This window comes from Anneissia japonica, unplaced genomic scaffold (assembly GCF_011630105.1).
Source record: "Anneissia japonica isolate Jap-2015-1 unplaced genomic scaffold, ASM1163010v1 scaffold3251_len166973_cov107, whole genome shotgun sequence".
Classification (NCBI taxonomy): Eukaryota; Metazoa; Echinodermata; class Crinoidea; order Comatulida; family Comatulidae; genus Anneissia; species Anneissia japonica.
Window position 1 is genome coordinate 43373 of NW_022689362.1, and position 19720 is coordinate 63092.

Below are 19720 nucleotides of genomic sequence, written 5' to 3' on the forward strand. Positions count from 1 at the left end.
CATACAGTAATGTAATTGTTGTAGTTAATATAGCATTAAATAAAAATAATATAAATATTGAATTTTTCAAAATGGCTAAGATTTAGGAACCTCAATTTGCTACGTACGATGAATGGGTGAATATCATCGTATCTATGGACAATTGCATCCTTTGCATAAAGCTGTATTTCCGAGATTTAAACAATGAATAAATATATCAATTTTTTTTTTAATTTGATGAGAAGCTGAGTAATAAATTATTGTTTAATGAGAAAGGTTGAATTTATTGTTCATTGTACAGTATGTTGGCCAAAAAGGAGGCCTAATTGATTTAATTACATGACATCCATTTGTTTTTCTATACATTTATATTTTAATCTTAAATTAATCACAACACATTTCACCCCTTAGTATCAAATTTTTTTCTTGTATTATTTCTAAGTTACAGTGAGTATGCAACTCTAAATTTACAAACAATATTTATAGCATTCTATTGGACCATAAATAAAACAAATAGACAAAATAAATTAAAATAAATAAATAAATAAATGAGAAAATGTGCAATTCTTTTAATTGTTCTGATCTCCATAGCTATCAGATTTATTTTTCAATAAATATAATCATTCTGTTTAATTTGTAAAAGTAAAGAGGCTACATTGCAGGTAATGAGAAAACAATTTAGTTGTATGTATTTGGATTAATATACATTGTAACTGTCATTGTACGAAACTCACAAAATTATACAAACCACAGTGATTTTACATTTCAAACTTTATTTGTTGATCTTTCAGTGTTTTACCATATATATTATCTGCTTCAGGAAAAAAAAATATTGTCACTAATTAACAAACAATTTACTAGATTAATTACCAGTCAATTTAACGTCATTGCAAAAGAATACAGGAAGGATCATACTGTATTTAATTGTTCATTATCATAAGTATATTTCAGTACAATTAATATCGAAATGACACATGGGTTTGGTATACAGGAATTTGTGCTTCTCCATCAGATGCTAAGTGTCTCAAGTTTCATTACTTGACAAAAGTCAGTGGGGATCATCCGGCTGGACTATTCACAGAATATCCATTCCTGCAAAACAATTAAATAAATAGATCTAAACAACAATATATCAATTTTAATCACAAAATTATCAACAATTTCTGCAACATCAGTACTGTATATGATAAAAACTGTAAGAGATAAACCTGTAAAATAAAGACAATGGCATTTTATAATTATAAATTATATAACATTTTTTTAAAAATTATAAATAGTTTGTCCAACTATGTCCTAGCCAAATTTTCATATATGCATGACTACTTTCCATAACCATGGCACATTTAACATAGATCTTATCATTATTTTATGATTAAAAATAGTTATATATTATAGTATTGATAAATTATTTAATGTCAGAGATCCATGTAAAGTGTCTATCTCATAGTGAAAATGTGAATTATTAATAGCAATTAAATATAGGTTAGCCAATAGGCTATGGTTAAAATTAGTGTACCTCCTCTAGATAGAAATAGGGCTGCGACATTTTGTGAATATTTGGGAAAATATAAATTCCATCAACTGATTGAAAACTGAAGAATAAGTACAAGTACTTATCAAGCAGGTACAATAACAAGTGCACATTTACGATCACTCACAACAGAGCCAGACAGAAGGGGTAATTTAAAGACTGACGCACCTTTACATTAGTTCTGGCCTCGTTGGTACCATCATCATTTTATCTAGAGACGAATCTCATAGGCCCAGCTCGTCCCGTCCACTACACCAGCTGTAGGTGTTTCGCCGCGCTAATCAAATTTCTCTTTGTTTGACATTCACTTGTTTTTAAAAATACGTAAACGTACCCGCGACAACTCCCGTAGCTTATCCAGATATCCATTGTCTTCAATTTTGTGTCGCAGTTGCGAGAGCATGACAGCTTTTCCGTCGGCCTAGGCCTAGTGGTGGGCTGATAAATGTTCTAGTCTTTAAAATACTGAGCCTCGCGTGAACCTAAGACGGTTCGCAAACCAAATACTTTCTAGTCTGCAGCTTTTCCACGCACTCGATCTTGTGCGCAGAACAAAAAATTCTCTGGAATACAGCTTTTTTGGCGTTTTGGTTGGTGTTTTCTTTTCCTCCATTAACAATACCACGATATTCCACACACCTGCACGTATGGTACCATGTCCCAACTTCCTGCTGACTTCTCTCTACATTTGTGGCACCAAAACGAGAACCGTTTGATTGGTTGACCTTCCGTCATAACATTCACCCTATTGCCAAATACGGCATCCTAAAAGTTATGTCATGCTTGTCACGGCCAGCGTTCTGCATTCGATTTGACTCACTCTTTTACAAGTCTCTAATTCTCATCAAAAAAGTTTCTCAACATAAACTGCCGCTGGTGGCACTTTCCGAAATGCGTTAATGTACTACGAAAAATCCATAAATTAGAGACTTGTGGCAAGTCTAACTATTATCATGCGTCAGTTCCATTATTTATTTCTACTAGATCTTTAAATATTTTTTACTTCCATTGTAAATCCATCGCTATTTTTGTGTTTCAATATGACAACATTACTTTGCCACCAATTTTTTATTTTCTTTTTCAAAGAGTGAGGGATACCCATAATCATTTTACTAGAAGCAATGATCTTTTAACAATAAATTTTAGAAGAACTACTCTTGGAGTAAAGTCCATTAGGTACACAGGAGCTAAATTGTGGAATAATCTTCCTGTCTGTATAAAACATTCATCATATTTGCATTTATTTAAAAAGAGTATAACTAATTATTTCATTGCTAAAATGTCTCAATATTTCAACTTTAGGTCTATATTTCTGTTTTAAGTACTTATCTTGTAAATACAATATATGATGTTTGTGTTTCTTTTTGTATATTTATTTATTTACCTATTTTTTATTTATTTTTTAATTTATCCATTTTGTATAAGGTAATTTTAGTGTTTTCCTGAATCTTTTTTCTTAATTCTTTTACAAGGGTCTCAGTTTAAAAGCTTTGCTTTATTTGAGCTTCCTTTTCCATTGTTCTTGAATCTGTAATGTACATTTTGTTTGTTTTATTATGGAATAAAGTGTACTTTGCATAAATAAATACTAACCTAATATGGTTTTTTTGTGAACTTATCATGTGGACTTTGAGTTGGTGTATTACTAGGCAACCATTGCTCTATTGAAGTATGTTTGAAATCAAAACAGTTTCAAACACCTCAAAGCTTCTAAACATAATCTAAACCTGATGTTCTTATCCTAGATAAAGAGGATAAGTGGATATGCAGTGTGGCTAAGGAAAGTTTTGTTTTTCTGAGCATGTGCAGATTGTGCTTATCTAGCTCATTAGCATAACAACACCAGACATAAAGCTAATTCAAGTTTAGATGGCTTCTTAAACCAGCCAGCTTCCTATCCTGGTAACAGTTAAAAGTCCTTGATTATACAGGCCCGTAGCCAGGGGGGTTTTTAGGGGTTCGGGCGAACCCCCCTTTTTCAGCGAACCCCCATTTTGCCAGCGAACCTCCTTAGCCAGAAAACGATCCCCCGTTTCCAAAATAATGCAATTTATTACAAAATGGGAGCATTTTTGGCACTGTTTATTTGTCGCTATCGATTGTAGTCCGATCGTAGAAACAAAGCTGCAGCCAGCTGAATGACGTAACCAGCAAGACTTCAAAATGAATATTAATGAGAGGTTTGTTGCCTAGGCTATTTGACCAATCGCGTGCTCCGGAGTTTATTTACTTTGGCACGACGTCATCACAAAAGTTTGGGCGCTCGACATTTTTCATTTCTCTGGGATCTAGGACATGCGACACGCCAAAAATAGCCTAGGATGAAGCGCCGAGAAAGAATAACCAAGTTTTTTTGCTTCAAGGCCTGCAACGAAGAAATCACGAAATTTAAGAAGTTAGAAAATTCACCCTTGTTTTCACCACATGCCCATGATACTGCCAGGCGGCGGTATCGATTTTATTATTTATTTTGTAATCAAGCTAGCATAGGCCAGGGCCTAGGCTAGCTAGGCTAGCAAGGAAATATACTTGGTAATGTTTTCACGTTTCGTCAGAATTAACTGACATTATTCATAATAATATATTTATTATTTTTTCTCAATATATCTTATTTAAACCAAGACAGCTCTTAAATTATTGTTTATTTTCACTGTGTTTTTTAACATAAACTGGTTCTTAAACATGTACATTTGTAGCATTATAATTATGTCTGTTTTTTTTTTCAATATTACCGTGCAAGTATATATACATAAATGGTTCTGTAACTTGTAAATATAATAACATTTAATATAATAACCTTTTACATACTTCCATATTTTAATATTGGTATTTAGCGATCTCATAATGTGCAATGACTGTGTTTTGTACAGTCACCTAGTGGGTATTGCTAATTTTATCCCAGTTATATTTTTAGAGATAACATTACATAGTAGCATTAAAATGTTAAGCATTGCTTTTCAATAAAAAAATTAAAAAAAAGTTTGTTTCACAATAAACATTTACGTTCTAAATCCTGTATTGGAAAAAGTAGTCTTCCTATCTTATTTTTAAAATTGTGTAAGAAGTATTTAAATATACATGAACATGCATTTAAATGACATGTACATGCTTTTAAAATCGTATAAATGCTCTGGCTTTGGGGGCTTCGCCCCGGCCACCACAGGGGCTTAGCCCCCCTTGACCCCACCCGGGCCCTTTGGCGGGCCCCTGGACCCCACGCCCAAAACCCCCCCTTGAAGCATGCTGGCTACGGGCCTGTTATATACTCTAGTTATTAATTTCATTTCTGTAGTTTTTTTTTTTATGCAACTAGAAATAGGCCTAGCCAGTGAGTGATTTGGTCACCCATGAATATAAAAGGAGCCTAAAACAGCAATTAAAATGTATAAGCCTATATCATAAGCATATTGATAATTTCAGCGCCAAAGAATTCCTATATACCAGTACCAGCCAACAAAACGAACTTTAAAATGTTGAAATTCACTATGAGTGCATGCCCTTTACTTAATAAAAACAAAATAAATACCAGTCTTCTAAACATAAATAACTTCAAGTGATTAACTTCCTTATATTAAAAGGAACTACACTCTTTTAATGTTAATACAGTAATTGTTTTAAATAAATATTTTGTTTAGATATTTACAGGGAAGTTTAATAAATTATCAGTCTCATTACATACATAATAGTATATCAATTAAAAAACCGAAAAGTCAACTGATTAATCTCGGATACGAAAGTATATACATACTCCAAGTATCGCAAATGCATGTGGTGGGATTCAATCTTTCAACATTAATTATATTATCAGAAAAAATAACACCAATGTTATGAACTGTAATTAATAAACTACTACTAAGAATAATTAATTGTTAATAAACTAGATGTTTCATGTTTAACAAATGGTATACAACCTAGTTCTATTACAGTATTAAAATACACCACGGCCGAAATGCATGAAAAAATACCGCGACTGAAATATCAGAGAACTTTGGGCCGAAACCAACTTTTGTAGATGTGGGGGAAATACCTGTAGTGACAGGATTTGAACCCAGAGCCCAGGCATTGGAAAAAAAGCATGTTAACTCATAGCTATGCAGCTCCACTCTCTTTTTGAAATTTTCCCAACCTGTCCAAATCTTCTTTCCTTATTTAAAATTTAATAAACAAACACAATATTATTTAGGAATGTTTTGAAGTTTGTCTTCAAGTCCTTATGAAAATGTTAGGTAGGATTTTACTTTCTGTTGATATTAAGACCTCCACTGTATTTTAAGTTCCCTTGATTGGAGAAAACTCAATGTAAGATGGAATGAACAGTTAACTCTTTTGACTTTTAAATGTTTAAAAGGGCATGCCCCTCCATACCTAACATCCATATTTAATTTTAATCACAATATACATTCAAAATACCACACGTAGCCAAACACATAATGATTTAATTGTACCACCTTGGATATCTGCCAAGATAAAAGGACGTACTTATACTTTAAAGAAATGACCTTAGTTTCATTTTTTGTTTTAAATTGAATTTTCTTTTGACTTTTTTTTTTTTTTTGGTATTATCTTCTTTCTATTTCATGGTTGTTTGTAACTGTACAACTTTGAAAAACAGTACCCAAGTACTGAAAGTATGTGCAGTCTAAAGAAAGAATAAATAAATAAATATGTGAGTCAACATGTCAAAGTTTAATTACTCAAATACAATAAAGTAATCACTCAGAATATTAACCTAATATGGTTTTTAAAATGTTAACTTATGTGGACTTTGAGTTGGTTTATTACTGTACTAGGCAATAAATGTTCTATTTGAAGTCAAACAGTTTCAAACACCTCAAAGCTTCTGAACATAATCCAAACCAGATGTTCTTATCCTAGATAAAGAGGGTAAGTGGGTCAAAAGAGGGGAGATTCATCTATTTAATTGCAGTGTAATTTAAATTATATGCAAGCACCCTCAAAGTCTAAATTTTATTTTTCTAGACATTGGTTTCCCTCAATAATTGAATAATCTGAAAGCGAAGAATTTTTACCAAGATTACTTCTCCATTTGGTACAAGCTTGTTCTTTTATCTCATTTACAATAGAGTTATCATTAAATCATTAAATCTTGGTATATTAAATCTAATAAATGTTTTGATGCACATTTTGAAAAGATATTGAAAACACAGTTTAAGAATTTAAAATGGACAAAGTTATAAGTAAATGTTTTGCTTATATCTGTCTGATTTACAGACCACTGTAGGGTTCATTCCTGTACAATTTATTTAACTGTTTTTAAAATTATAACTAAATTTGTAGTTATCAAATGATTTATTTCTCTAGAGGCCTATGCAACAATTAGCTTCTTATGAATAATTTCTAATGACAATGTTGGTTCGTCTCATTTTTAGATACACATCTCCTTCCTTAACCCCCCAGGCCTATCTGTCCTAGCTAGCTAGTTAGGCGGGCCTAGGGCCTACCTAAGTACAGAAATTGTAAATATTTGTCAGGCTTAGAAGCATGATCAACACTGTTTGGTCCACGGGTCTGTCTTCCTCAGTTTATTGAATTGACCCATTCGGATTTCTCATTTTCTTCTAATTTTGACGCCTTCCACAGCATAATAAAGTTATGTCCAAACAAACAATAGTTAGAACTGTCTTCATTTCTTGTGTTTGAGAACTTGCCAGTGGTAAATTTTGTTATGTGTACTGCAGTTTGGTGTTAAAACATGCATGCATATTCCGTTGGAAAATACCGTTACATAGAAACACAAGAACTACGCATACATGTTTATTAAAAAAAAAAATCTTTTCCTCCCTACTGGATATATTTTTGGACAGGAAACAAATTCTTTTTTTAGGTCGGCCTTTGTTTGCTGCCCTCTATGCATTTGCATAAGAACACAGAATATTTCAGAGTATCTGTAGTAGACTCAGTGACTGTAGCGGATGCTTGCAAAGAGTATTTTACATTGATAGGCTCTGTTGTTACTTTTGCTGCATATTATTTATCCGTATATTTCACTAGTAAGTACTGTATGTATTTGTTAAATTAATGATACTGTTAACCTTTAAGATCAGAAGGCTAGGGCACAAGCCTAATTTTTAAACACTTCTGTTTTCATAATGCAAGAGATTAGGACTGAGAGCTAGAAGAGTAGCAGGGGCAGGCTGGTTTTGTAAAAATTGAGAATGTACTAAATCCATATTCCAGTAAAAAGCTTAATGGTCATATTTAGTATTTTAATCCATTTAGTTGGATTAATTTGCTGCGTGTGGTGGAGTGAGGGTGCATTCACTATTCCAGCCTACTGTACCCCCATGATAAGGAGTATTTGTAGGCAAAACATATACTACCGCAACGTATCACCTGAACAGTTTATGGGCGTTGGCAATTTGCATATTGATTTCATCACATATTAAAATGGAAATAGCAAATGCAAAGATCAATACTAATGGTACGGATCAGTAACTAACAATAGTTAATGATAACAATTGAACACAAGGGAAGCAGTGAATGTATTCATATATTTTGTCAGAATGCTTCTCCCAGGGGTAAAAAGAAACAAACATGAACAATAATAATTGAACAAACTTAAAAGAATAACAAGCTTGATGCTGTTAAAAGAATCAGAACCAAATTTATTTGTCCCAACTTAAGCATGAATATTTTGTTGCTACTCAAGCTCAGAACACATACAGTGTACTTAACAAATCTCGCTCAGTGGCACTGGTTAACACGAATGAAGCCTAGACCACCGTGTGATATAAGTGGGGAGGGGGGGCACTTGTTAATGCAGGACATGTAAAATGGAAACGTCATATCTTCAATGGAATAAAAATTACACACAGTAGAAAAATGCCATCATTATCATCGGACCAACTTGAGATTTATCTATTTAATGGTAGATTGCAGTGTAATTTAAATTTTATTCAAGCACCCTCAAAATCTAAATTTTTAAGTAAATATATTTCTAGACATTGGTTTTCCTCAATAATTGAATAATCTGAAAGGGAAGATATTTTTTATCAAGATTACTTCTCCATTCGGTACAAGCTTGTTCTTTTAAATTATTTACAATAGAGTTGGTCCAGTTTTAAATGGAATTATCATTTTGGTAATTAAATCTAATAAGTGTTTTGATTCGCATTTTGAAAAGATATTGAAAACACAGTTTAAGAATTTAAAATGCACAAAGTTGTAAATGTTTTGCTTATATCTGTCTGATTTACAGACCACTGTAGGGTTCATTCCTGTACAATTTATTTAACTGTTTTTAAAATTATAACTAAACTTAGGCTGATGTGCCAGTGGACTAGCCATACTAGTGGTGTTATTGTTAGCAGTAAAGTAATTAATTAGTTATTAAATGATTTATTTCTCTAGAGACCTATGCAACAATTAGCTTCTTATGAATAATTTCTAATGACAATGTTGGTTTGGTCTCATTTTTAGATACACATCTCCTGCCTTGACCCTAGTATTTTGTCCTAAACATTTGAGGTTCTAAAAATTTATAAATGAGGAAGTTTTGTACTGGTTGATGGTTCTTGGAATTGACTACTGATAATAAACATTATGCTATGAGAATGAAATTAAGCCATGGGAAATAAAAAAGTGTCTTTTTTCCATCTTCTTTTTAAGGGATTATAGACTAATTTTCTGACTTAACACTATTTCTAACTACTATGAGCAAAATATACTGCATTTCACCTAAATAGTTTTGGGTGTTGGCATTTTGCATATTTATTTCATCATATATTGACATGGAAAAACCAAAAGCTAAATAAGGATCATTACAATTGCTACAGGTCAGTAACTAACAAAAAAACAAATTGAACACAAAAACAACCTAAATGCAGCGAAGCAGGTATCAAGCCTATTCATAAATTTCAAAGAATGCTGATTTCCAAAGGATAAAAAATCAAATACTAATTCTGGGGACCAAGAGAAAATCTCCCTGAAAATAACCCATTTCCTAAAAATAATAATATAAACATTTGCATTTTTTTACTACTTTATTATCAATTGTCAATGGTTATCACACAGCAAAATAGAGTTGGATGTTTTAAGAAAGCTCATTAGTGTCTAATAAAACAACTAGAAAATAGCTTTCCTCTTGCAATACAAAGACACACAGCACATAACAATTAAAATAAATTGATAAAAATGTTTAAAAGGTCATGCTGATATTTAAAATCAATCACTTAAAAATATAATTATGAAGTTGATAAAAATATTGATAAAAATATTTCAGAAGTCATACCATATATTTAAAATGATACATAAAAGATATCGACTGTTTATAATGATACATATACAAAATTTTAAAATGCATAAAGGTATGTAAAATGATTTTAGTTTTAGTTTATAAAGTGTATCTGTAAGAAACTTCTTTCAACTTGGGAACTCTGATAATTGAATAGCCCAGATCTCCATTCAGTTCGTTTTTGCTGCAACTACTAAACTGACATACCTGCACATCATTTCCCTGATCCATTTATATGTTTTTGTGTACATTTTGGTGTACTGTAATCCACCCTTCCATCCTGGAAAGACTATATGTAACTTAAAATTCAATAATAATTCTGTGTACTATTAGATTAGCTTGAAAATTAATGTCATAAATGACCCCTCCCCCACCTCCCAAAAAAAGAATACGGCTGTTTATCCGACACATGTACACTGTATAAGTTGTTTTTTTTTTGTCTAAACACTAACTTCTTAGGTGGAGGGCCGGATGTCACCGACTCTCACTTCCTCTAGTGGATCTGCCCCAGAAATGTCACAATGTTATTGTTTAAGTAATTGGTCCGATCTTTGCCAAATACTAAAAGTAATATGCCGTAATAACAGATAAAGAATATAATAACGGTTTGATAACATACAGTACATGCTAAAATGTTCTGGTAGATGTAGACATTCTTTATTTTCGTCACATATTGATTTATTTTGGGGGTCACAACATGGTCACTTTATGATATAATGTTATATTTAGTGAACATATGCCTTTATATCAGCAGCACTTACTGAAGTGGTATATTTCACTTATACTGAATATTATCTGCTCCTTCCATTGTATACATACTAACGTAATTTGAATAATGATTCTTGCATTTTAAGCTTTTGTAGCTTGACATCTCCAATATTTTGTAGATCATGCTATTTTAATTGCTATAAATAGAAACTAATGGCAATTATGGTAAGGCACCTAAAAGCATGGTGCTTTGATATATTTATTTTCAGGTTTGTGTACGCATCTGGTCGGTAAATCCTTTAATAAGGACCAAAGGTTTGTGGGCACAAGATATTATAAAGTAACAAGGAATTACTTACTAATTTTGTAATAGGTATTAAATCTATTAAAGAAATAATTCAGACTCCATTTGTAAACTACATGTAGAACACAACATTATTCATTTCCAAGTAGTGGCCTACAACATAACTAATCCCGCCTCAGGCATGTGAGTAGTGCATAAAGTTTATCCAGATTAATCTTGCTGTTTTATAATATGAGTTAATTGTTTGCTGCCCTCTATGCATTTGCATAAGAACACAGAATATTTCAGAGTATCTTTAGTAGACTCAGTGACTATAGCGGATGCTTGCAAAGAGTATTTTACATTGATAGGCTTTGTTGTTACTTTTGCTGCATATTATTTATCCGTATATTTCATGTATTTGTATGTATTTGTTAAATTAATGATACTGTTAACCTTTAAGATCTGAAGGCTAATGCACAAGCCTATTTTTAACGCCGTAGCTAAAATAATATAAATAGAAACTCATATGGCATTGAACCAGGATACTCACCTCAATTGAAATTTAATTATTCTACCGCCACTGTAGGGCTACAATTATTTTATAGTCAAGAGGTGGTATTAGTAGGCTGTACAGTACTGTATTAACAAAACCAGCCATTGCTTCTCCAGATGTATTTAACAACTATAATGACAGTTTAGACCTTTTTTTTTAACTTGATTGAAATCTGCTTAATGATTGGACTACTGTTCATAGGAGGTAAATGCAATGGGTATGACACGGACCTCTTTTTCACTTGTTAGGCGCTTGTTGGTAATTTTTAGAACCATACTACTTTAAACTAAGCAAAAACATCTACTGCCTTAACAGTTTATGGGAGTTGGCAATTTGCATACAGTATTGATTTTGTCTCACATTGAAATGGAAATACCAAATGCTAAAGGTAGATTATTACATTTGATACGGGTCAGTAACTAACAAATAGTACATGACTATTGAACATAAGGAAGCACAACTAAATGCAGGGAAGCAGATCTGAAGCGTATTTCATGATTTTGTCAAGAAAGAGTGCTATCTCCTAGCAAACAATGTTTAAAAAAAGCTTGAGATATTGATTTGAGATTAAATTTAAAGATTACCACATCAAGGAACTAAAGGAAACAAGCTTAGATTTAATTTGTAACATTAAGAGCATAGTCAAAAACAAATTTAATTATATTATTATCATACACTATAAATAGAAACTATTTCATTTTCATATAAACATCTACAATACACAACTTTGAAACAAAGAAATCAATCAAAAAAATTATAAAAATAAAGTCCCAGAACCTGAACATATGCATAAATCATTAATTTTATTTTGAGTAAGAAAGATTCAAATTCTATAATACTCTAATGTAGTGAAGTCCTGGATGATATGTATCAGCGAGTGTTCCCAGTTGATAATACTTATTTATTCATTACCTTCAAATCGGTGGCACTCGAGAAAAATTTATGCGTTCACAAGAAAACTTAAAGTTTTTTTAAAAATTTTAAGAACAGATCAATAGGCACAGATACAAATGATTTTGTACACCATAGTAAATAAAGAATATGGGGTAAATGCTACCCATGCCATCTTGTACCCACAACTCTACCCAAATTTGGCTGGCTCATACCCATAATTTTGGTTGGCTCTGGGGCACTATATATCCAGGGGGGAGAGCGGTGGTGGCACCAGTGAAGGGTGCGGGCAGGGGCATTTGCTTTCTCGTTGTACAGGCCTCTACCTCACTGTAGTCCGACGCCATGACAGGTCATCAGATAAACTTTTTAGAGTAACATTCGTACTATCAGATCTGAAACTTATGAACAAAAACAATTTTAAATAATTTTTGAAATAAATCATACACTTTACAGAAACTACTTTAATTTCATGTAAAAACTTACAATACAAAACAAATGATGAATCAAGGAAATCAGATAAGTCCCAGTATCTGAAAATTTGTGTAAAATTAATAATTTATTAATTATTTCGACACCAGAAAGATTAAAATTATATATTGTAACGTTTTTTTTTGTCTCGGTCATGCAGTTTGGGGACGATGATAATCTGTTCACGTCTGGCTGGTTTGGAGTCACCAATAGTTCTGGCCTACTTTTTATTTCTACCACATAGATAGCTGATTGGCTAAACTCTTTGTACTGGAGATAAAAAATTATCAACACACAAAACAAATAGTTTAGATTAACATGACTCGCATGATATTTATTATAGAAATACTGTTATGTGTGACTTTCGTAGTTTGACTTTATTAAGATGAAATATGTTTGAGGATTAATTCTTCAGAATAATAATATTAATATTTCGATGTTTGATAATCATATAAACTACCATGGAATTTGCTATCTGAGGTTGTATTTGAGTGTAATACCATGTGTGCGAAAATAGGGCTTTTTGTCATAAACGATTTTATTACTATAGACGACAGTATATTTCATTGAAAATATTTTATAAGTTTCTTTTTACAGTGACCACATTTGAAATAGGTGCCTGGTGCTCTTTTATGTGCTGTCATTGGTGGTTTATTTTACTCTCTTACTGGACTTTGTTGCAAAACTCTACTTGCGACCAAAAAATTTGCATCTCCTACTGCGACGTCTGCTAACAAATTCTTTGCAACAGCATGATTGCAAGCCTGTTTTTTCTTTCTTTATAAACATCATAAGACGGTTAGATATTCATTATCCCATGGAGGTTTAAAACAAACATTATACCTTTCAATCTTGAAAAAATTATGTATTCCAAATTATACTCATTCTTAGATAAATACACTATCCTCAACGACCATCAATTTGGGTTTCTTGAAAACCATTCAACATCTGATGCCATTATGAATCTTATCTCCAACACTACGCAGCATACAAATCAAATCTCACAAGCATAACGTACGTGTGGCATACCACAAGGGTCAGTTTTAGGCCCATTGCTGTTTCTAATTTATGCTAACGATATTCATTTCGTCAGTAATGTACTTAAAACTGTCTTTTGCTGATGATACGACTGTTTCCTGTCAGGAGATAATCTTGATCAGCTGTTAACTGACATAAACCATGATCTTGTAAATGTATTTGATTGGCTTAGCATTAACAAACTATTGTTAAATAAATACCAAAACTAAATGTAATTTTGCGCCCTAATCAGAAGAATTGTTCTGAAATTGAAAATTGTCTTAAAATCAATGGTAAAGCAATAGTTAACTGAAAGGAGTTCAGTTCTTGGTGATAATTTTAAATGAACATATTAATTGAAAAATTCATATTGACTCCGTTGCAAGAAAAATCTCTAAATCAATAGGAGTAATTGCCAGAGTCAAAGAGTTTTTTCCTACAAATATTTTACTCGCTCTTCACAATACCTTAATTTTGCCTTACCTCCAGTATGGAAATATCTGGGGAAGTGACTATCCTACAAACCTTGTCAAACTATATAACCTCCAAAAACGTATTATTCGTATAATTACATCATCACATAGGTGCAATACTGAGCCACTATTTCATCAACATAATCTTCTGACTATTTATGATATAAATAAGGTACAAGTAGAATGCTTTATGTATAGACATAACCATGAACCAAAGGTGTTTAATAATTTATTTCAGTACACTGGTATGAAACAAGACAATGTAATATGCTTTGTATTCTATTTGTTAGGCTGACTAAAAGCCAATTCTCAATTTGTGTCCATGGCCCGCATTTATGGAACAATATTGACTAAACACATCAAATATGCTTATGACTTTTAGAAACTCCTAAAAATGAAAGTTATTTCAAATTATCAATAGGTACTCTTATGACCTCTTTTTAGTTCCTTTGCATGTAATGCAATAGGAACTATTGTAATCACTTTTCACAGTTTTCCCTGTGTGTAGTGCGAGTGCGTGTGTGTGTAGACATTTATGCAAATGTGCATGCGTAAAAATAAAATTTTCCAACATTTTGTTTTTCCTCACAATGCAAAGTTCAATGTAAGTTTCTGCAGTGTTCAGTCAGGGCTCACGCTAACCGATCGGCAAGTCAGCATGGATGAAACTATTTTAGTTTTGCAGGAAAAAAAAAATCCACTGCTGTAGGCATAGGCATTTTGAAGGAGGCCTAAAATTAAAAAAAGGTTTTACTACTTGGTGAAATACATCGTTTTTGTGTCTACTGCCCCCAACGGTGGCATAGACACTGTCATGATGTAGCAATTTAAGATGGCGGAAAAGGGTAAATCTGGTTTAGACATGGGTACTACTACCACGAGGTAGAGGGCGCTCTATTGACAATCGCATTGCGTTCGGAACTCAAACAAAATTGTGTTCGAAACTCGAACACGGTTTATAGAGACGCAGCACACATTCGCCACGAACGCCTTTTACTGCATTTGAAGGACGCCCTCTAGAACACGGTAGTACTCTTCGTGATCAACGACATAACGTGGTAACTCCAAGTGTTTTTAGTTCAATATAGTACTAGGCCTATACAAAATATTGTGAAAGAAAATTTTCATGAAAAATCCAGATACACTACATTAATACACACATCTGCATATTGAAGAACATAAGATAAAATTAACAAAACAAAAAACTCCTGTATAAAGCAGTAGACACACACTCCCTGGAGCCTATTTTTTCATTTAGATTTCCATTTTTCACTACCTCCATGTGACATTTTTTCTGTTGTATAAGTAGTCTTTTGAAGGTACTATATCCCCAACAGTTGGCTATGCAGCAGTGTACCCTTTGAATGCAAACTGAAGACGGTAAACAGGGGCGGATCCAGAAATGTCCAAAAGGGGGGCAGAAAGTTAGGTCGATGAAGACAACACTGTACTAAGGGTCCGGGGGCATGCCACCATGAAATTATTGTGCTCTAGATGACTCTTTTTTTTTTTTTTGACCTCCCAAAAGGGGGCTGGGGCTAGGCCGCCCCCTAAATCCGCCCCTTGTTAAGATATAAAGGCAGCCGACTGTCGGGTACATAACGACTATCTACATGTAGGTTAGGCTTTCCACAAAAACATAAGGCCTAGTTTAGTACAGTAGTTACTGTGATGCAATTTTGGTAGATCGTTTAATTAATGATAATCGTGTTATCGTCTAATACGTAAAATACATTTAAATAATAGATTGTGTATGTTCTTAATCATCGTGATGAAAACTTTGGGTCACTAACGATTGGGCCCAACTGGCGTGGATGATCGGGCCCAAGCTATTTTCAAATAAATTGTAGTCTAGTAGGCCACTGCCAGCCCGATATCGTTCCAAACTACTGTAAAATGAAAATACTGTATACCTTTTGACTTTGATTCTGCCCTGGTACGTAGAAAAAGAAAATAAATAAATAATCGACGTTCCGGTAATTACTTTACACACTACTACTAAGTACAGGTTTTTGTGCAGCTCAGTGTGTTTCATTCAGTTTACTTACAATATAATAGTAAGAATTTTTTAGAATACAAATAAGGGTAAAACTTTACTGTAAATTGCTTGGTTTTTTTTTTTGTTATTCTATTTATCCGTTTGTTGTTTTTGAACTGTCTTTTGCTTTCCTTTGTTTATATTTTATATTGTTAATGGGTGCACCATCAAATTGATGGGTGCCACCGACCTAAAAGTGAACCCAATAAATCGTATCATATCGTATAGCCTAGGCCTTAGGCCTACGAAATTTTTTCAAAGAAATTTGCTAAAAATATTACTGTAATTTGCCCATCAAATTACATTTCCAATGTGGTCTAAAATCACTATTTTGGGCCATAAAGACTTCCCCTGAATTTTTTAACCACCATACAAATTTGGCCCAACCATATTTTCTGATTATGTCATTAATGATGACTTAATCAGAAAAAAATGGTTGGTTAAGTCATGTATCATGCATAGGAGCGTTGACACCTGCAAGGCTCTGGTTTGTTTTGTTTGTTTTATTTCATCTTTGTTAGTTTTGTTTTTTGGGGTTTTTTTTGCTGTCCTTGTATCTGTTAAAAGGGACAGCTGAGACAAGCCTAGGCTTCTAAACTGGTCTCTCACCATTGTGTGTCTTGTTTATGTCATTGGCGAAATAAATTTGAAGTTTGAAGTAAAAATGGAGTTTTAAATGATGAGAACAAGTGGCAGTGTTTTAGCGTGGGTAGTCTGCACAGTTGACACATTAAACAAAATAACTGGAGTTATTTGATTGAAAAAATTTTATTTATCGATTATTTCATTTAATTTTCTTCATTTCAACATTATACAAAAACAGGTTGTTAAATTGAATATTATTTTTTCTTTATTATAGCAATCAACATTAACAGTCACGTATCTGAAAGTGAGCCAAGATGTGACGATAATATTTATCCAATACTTGAGAAGGCAGGCAACTGAAATAGAGAGAGAAGGGGGGGGGGGGAAGAAATTGGCTGCCAATATTGAACAAACTAACAGGGTAAGTAGGATAGTTAATTATATAATTTAACCCTCTGGATACCGGATTCTTTAGTAGTGCAAACCCTTGAATACTGGATTCTTTTGCAGTGTAACTAGGTTTTTTTGCGTTTTTTGAGTAGACTTCGTTCTGGTGGATTTTTGGGAACTTTCTGTAAATTATACAGAAAAATGTTTCCAAAAACAAAGAAAGCTTATAGAATAAGCTTTCATTTGATGTATAATTTATATTTTTAAGATTTTTTTTTCATAATATAATATAATATAATCTAATATATATAATATAATAGAAATGACAGAAAAATGCTACATATAAATCGTCAGCAAAAACCCCCCAAAAAATAAATTATAGCCAAAAAAAAAATAAAAACAAATATAAAACATTCGTATTCCACACAGTTATATAATTTATTTACCCAACTATTCATAACTATAAGCACGATCTTTCCATTCAAAAGCATCGACCACCCTCACATTTCTAGGCCTAGGCTCATCTTCATCAAGAACATCTCCGCCGTCAGAACTGCTTGAAGCCCCACCGTCATCATCGCTATCAGGCACGTCTAAGTTTCGCACATCTAAAAACTAACCTTCATCGCTGTCTGAATAAAAAAATCAGGTCAATCGCTTCCTCAGCTGTGTACACATCTTGTGCGGCAATTTCAGAAAATTTTCGAAATTAATAACGATTTCAAATTGATATTTCTAAACATTTTTATATAAGCGCATGTGAGTTCTTCACAGTTTTTGAAAGAAAAAAGCTTCACGCATGCGTGTTCAAAATTTCTGACGTATTGGAGTTAAAATAAAAACAGAAGAGCAATTTGAAAACCACCTATTTTTTTAGTCACTAAATTTCGACTGCAGTCGAAAATGGGAATTCTCGGTTTGAGGTCAATTTCGACTATAGTCGAAGACAGTATCTAGAGGGTTAAGAATGTAATACTAGCATACTGAGAAGGAACACACTTGTGTCAAGTGGCCATACATTAGAATTCATGCTTTAGAGCAATAATGAATATTTATTACTAATTACATAATTTGTATAACAAATTATTTATAAACTATGGCCTCTAATGATTACTTTATTTATAAACAATTACTATTGGCCTAAATGTTGATATGTAATAAATAAAAAGTAAACCATTATTTAGATATAATAACCTTGAATTTACCATGTGCAAAACATTATATTGTGAAGTCTAATCATGTACTGTAATGGTTTGTGACCAAATCATTATTATGTAAATGTAATGTAAAAGCTATTATACTGAATTTTAAGTCGTCATTATACAAAATGTATAATGAATTCAAATTCTAGTCATTTTATATATTGAAATAAAATTTATTTTTTTTAAATATTAAATATTTAATCCAATTTACTTTGGGAGGTTTTTTTTTGTTGCCTTTGTATTGTTTTGCTGTGTACCAGTATGTATCAAATATTTTAAATTAACATTAACTAGATCTACACTAAACAACATTGTTGAAATAAATATATACCACATACATAATTTGATATTGCAACAGTATTAGGTATGTAGTCTATTTAGCTGTTCAGTGAATGGTGATAGTGTTAAAAATTTATCTATTGAATCTGACAATATTACATGTTGTTACTAAATTTGTGGAGTTTTCTCAGTGGTGTTATTGATATTGTAGCTTTGTATTGTTTATTAGCCATTCCGACCATATGTTTTACAGTATTATTAATAATAATAATAATCAATATTTATATAGTGCCTAATATTAATAAATGTCCTAATGTCATAATTCAGTGTTAGTCGTAGTGGCAATGAAGTAAACAAACTCATTATTACTCGCCCGCTGCACTGTATTGGATATTTTGGCTCCATTCTTCGGGGCCCTGTTCACTTCTGGCTTAGTTTAATCAACGGACACTGAGTAGTAACACATAGGGTTTGAATGGCTAATAAACAATACAAAGCTACTTATTTTTTTATCTTTTAGTGGAACATTTGTTAATCTACAACAGTTTGATTGCAAGTATTTAGTAAATGTAGCTGTGAGAAGTAGAGCTCATGTCAAAAAGTATGGAGGAAACAGGTAAATACTAGTAATAAATATTGTTGGCATTTTTGCACTATTTTAAAGGACTTCACTTTAATTCCCTGGTCATTTACATTCTATATTGTCATGATTCACAGTTTAATTGTAATCTTATCTCTATGTTTTAATTTCAATGTTCCTGTCTGTCATCTTTGTAAAAACAGTTTGCTCATTTGAAATGATGAAATAAACTATTAACTTCCAATGAGAAACTGATAAAGGAAAGTAGTTTTCATCTGATTTACAGATATTTTACTTTAAAAAATCCTTAAATTGGTTACCAGCCAATTTAAAGATATACGCAAAAGAAATTATAAAGGTATTAATACCGTTTTTCGCAAACGGCAGCATTCTATGTCAAAGGGTAAATACGCCTAAACGCCGGCTTAGGTTAGACTTCTTTGGGACTTAGTCAAAATACCGTAGCGTTACTGAAGCATAACA

General features: G+C 32.4%; 1 long non-coding RNA gene across 1 annotated transcript; it reads left to right on the forward strand.

Moving 5' to 3' along the window:
- The first annotated feature begins 17063 nt into the window (after positions 1-17063).
- On the forward strand, positions 17064-19252 carry LOC117124671. Its single transcript, XR_004448001.1, has 2 exons — positions 17064-17207; positions 19178-19252. It is a non-coding gene; the product is annotated as an uncharacterized LOC117124671 (long non-coding RNA).
- The last annotated feature ends 468 nt before the right edge of the window (positions 19253-19720 follow it).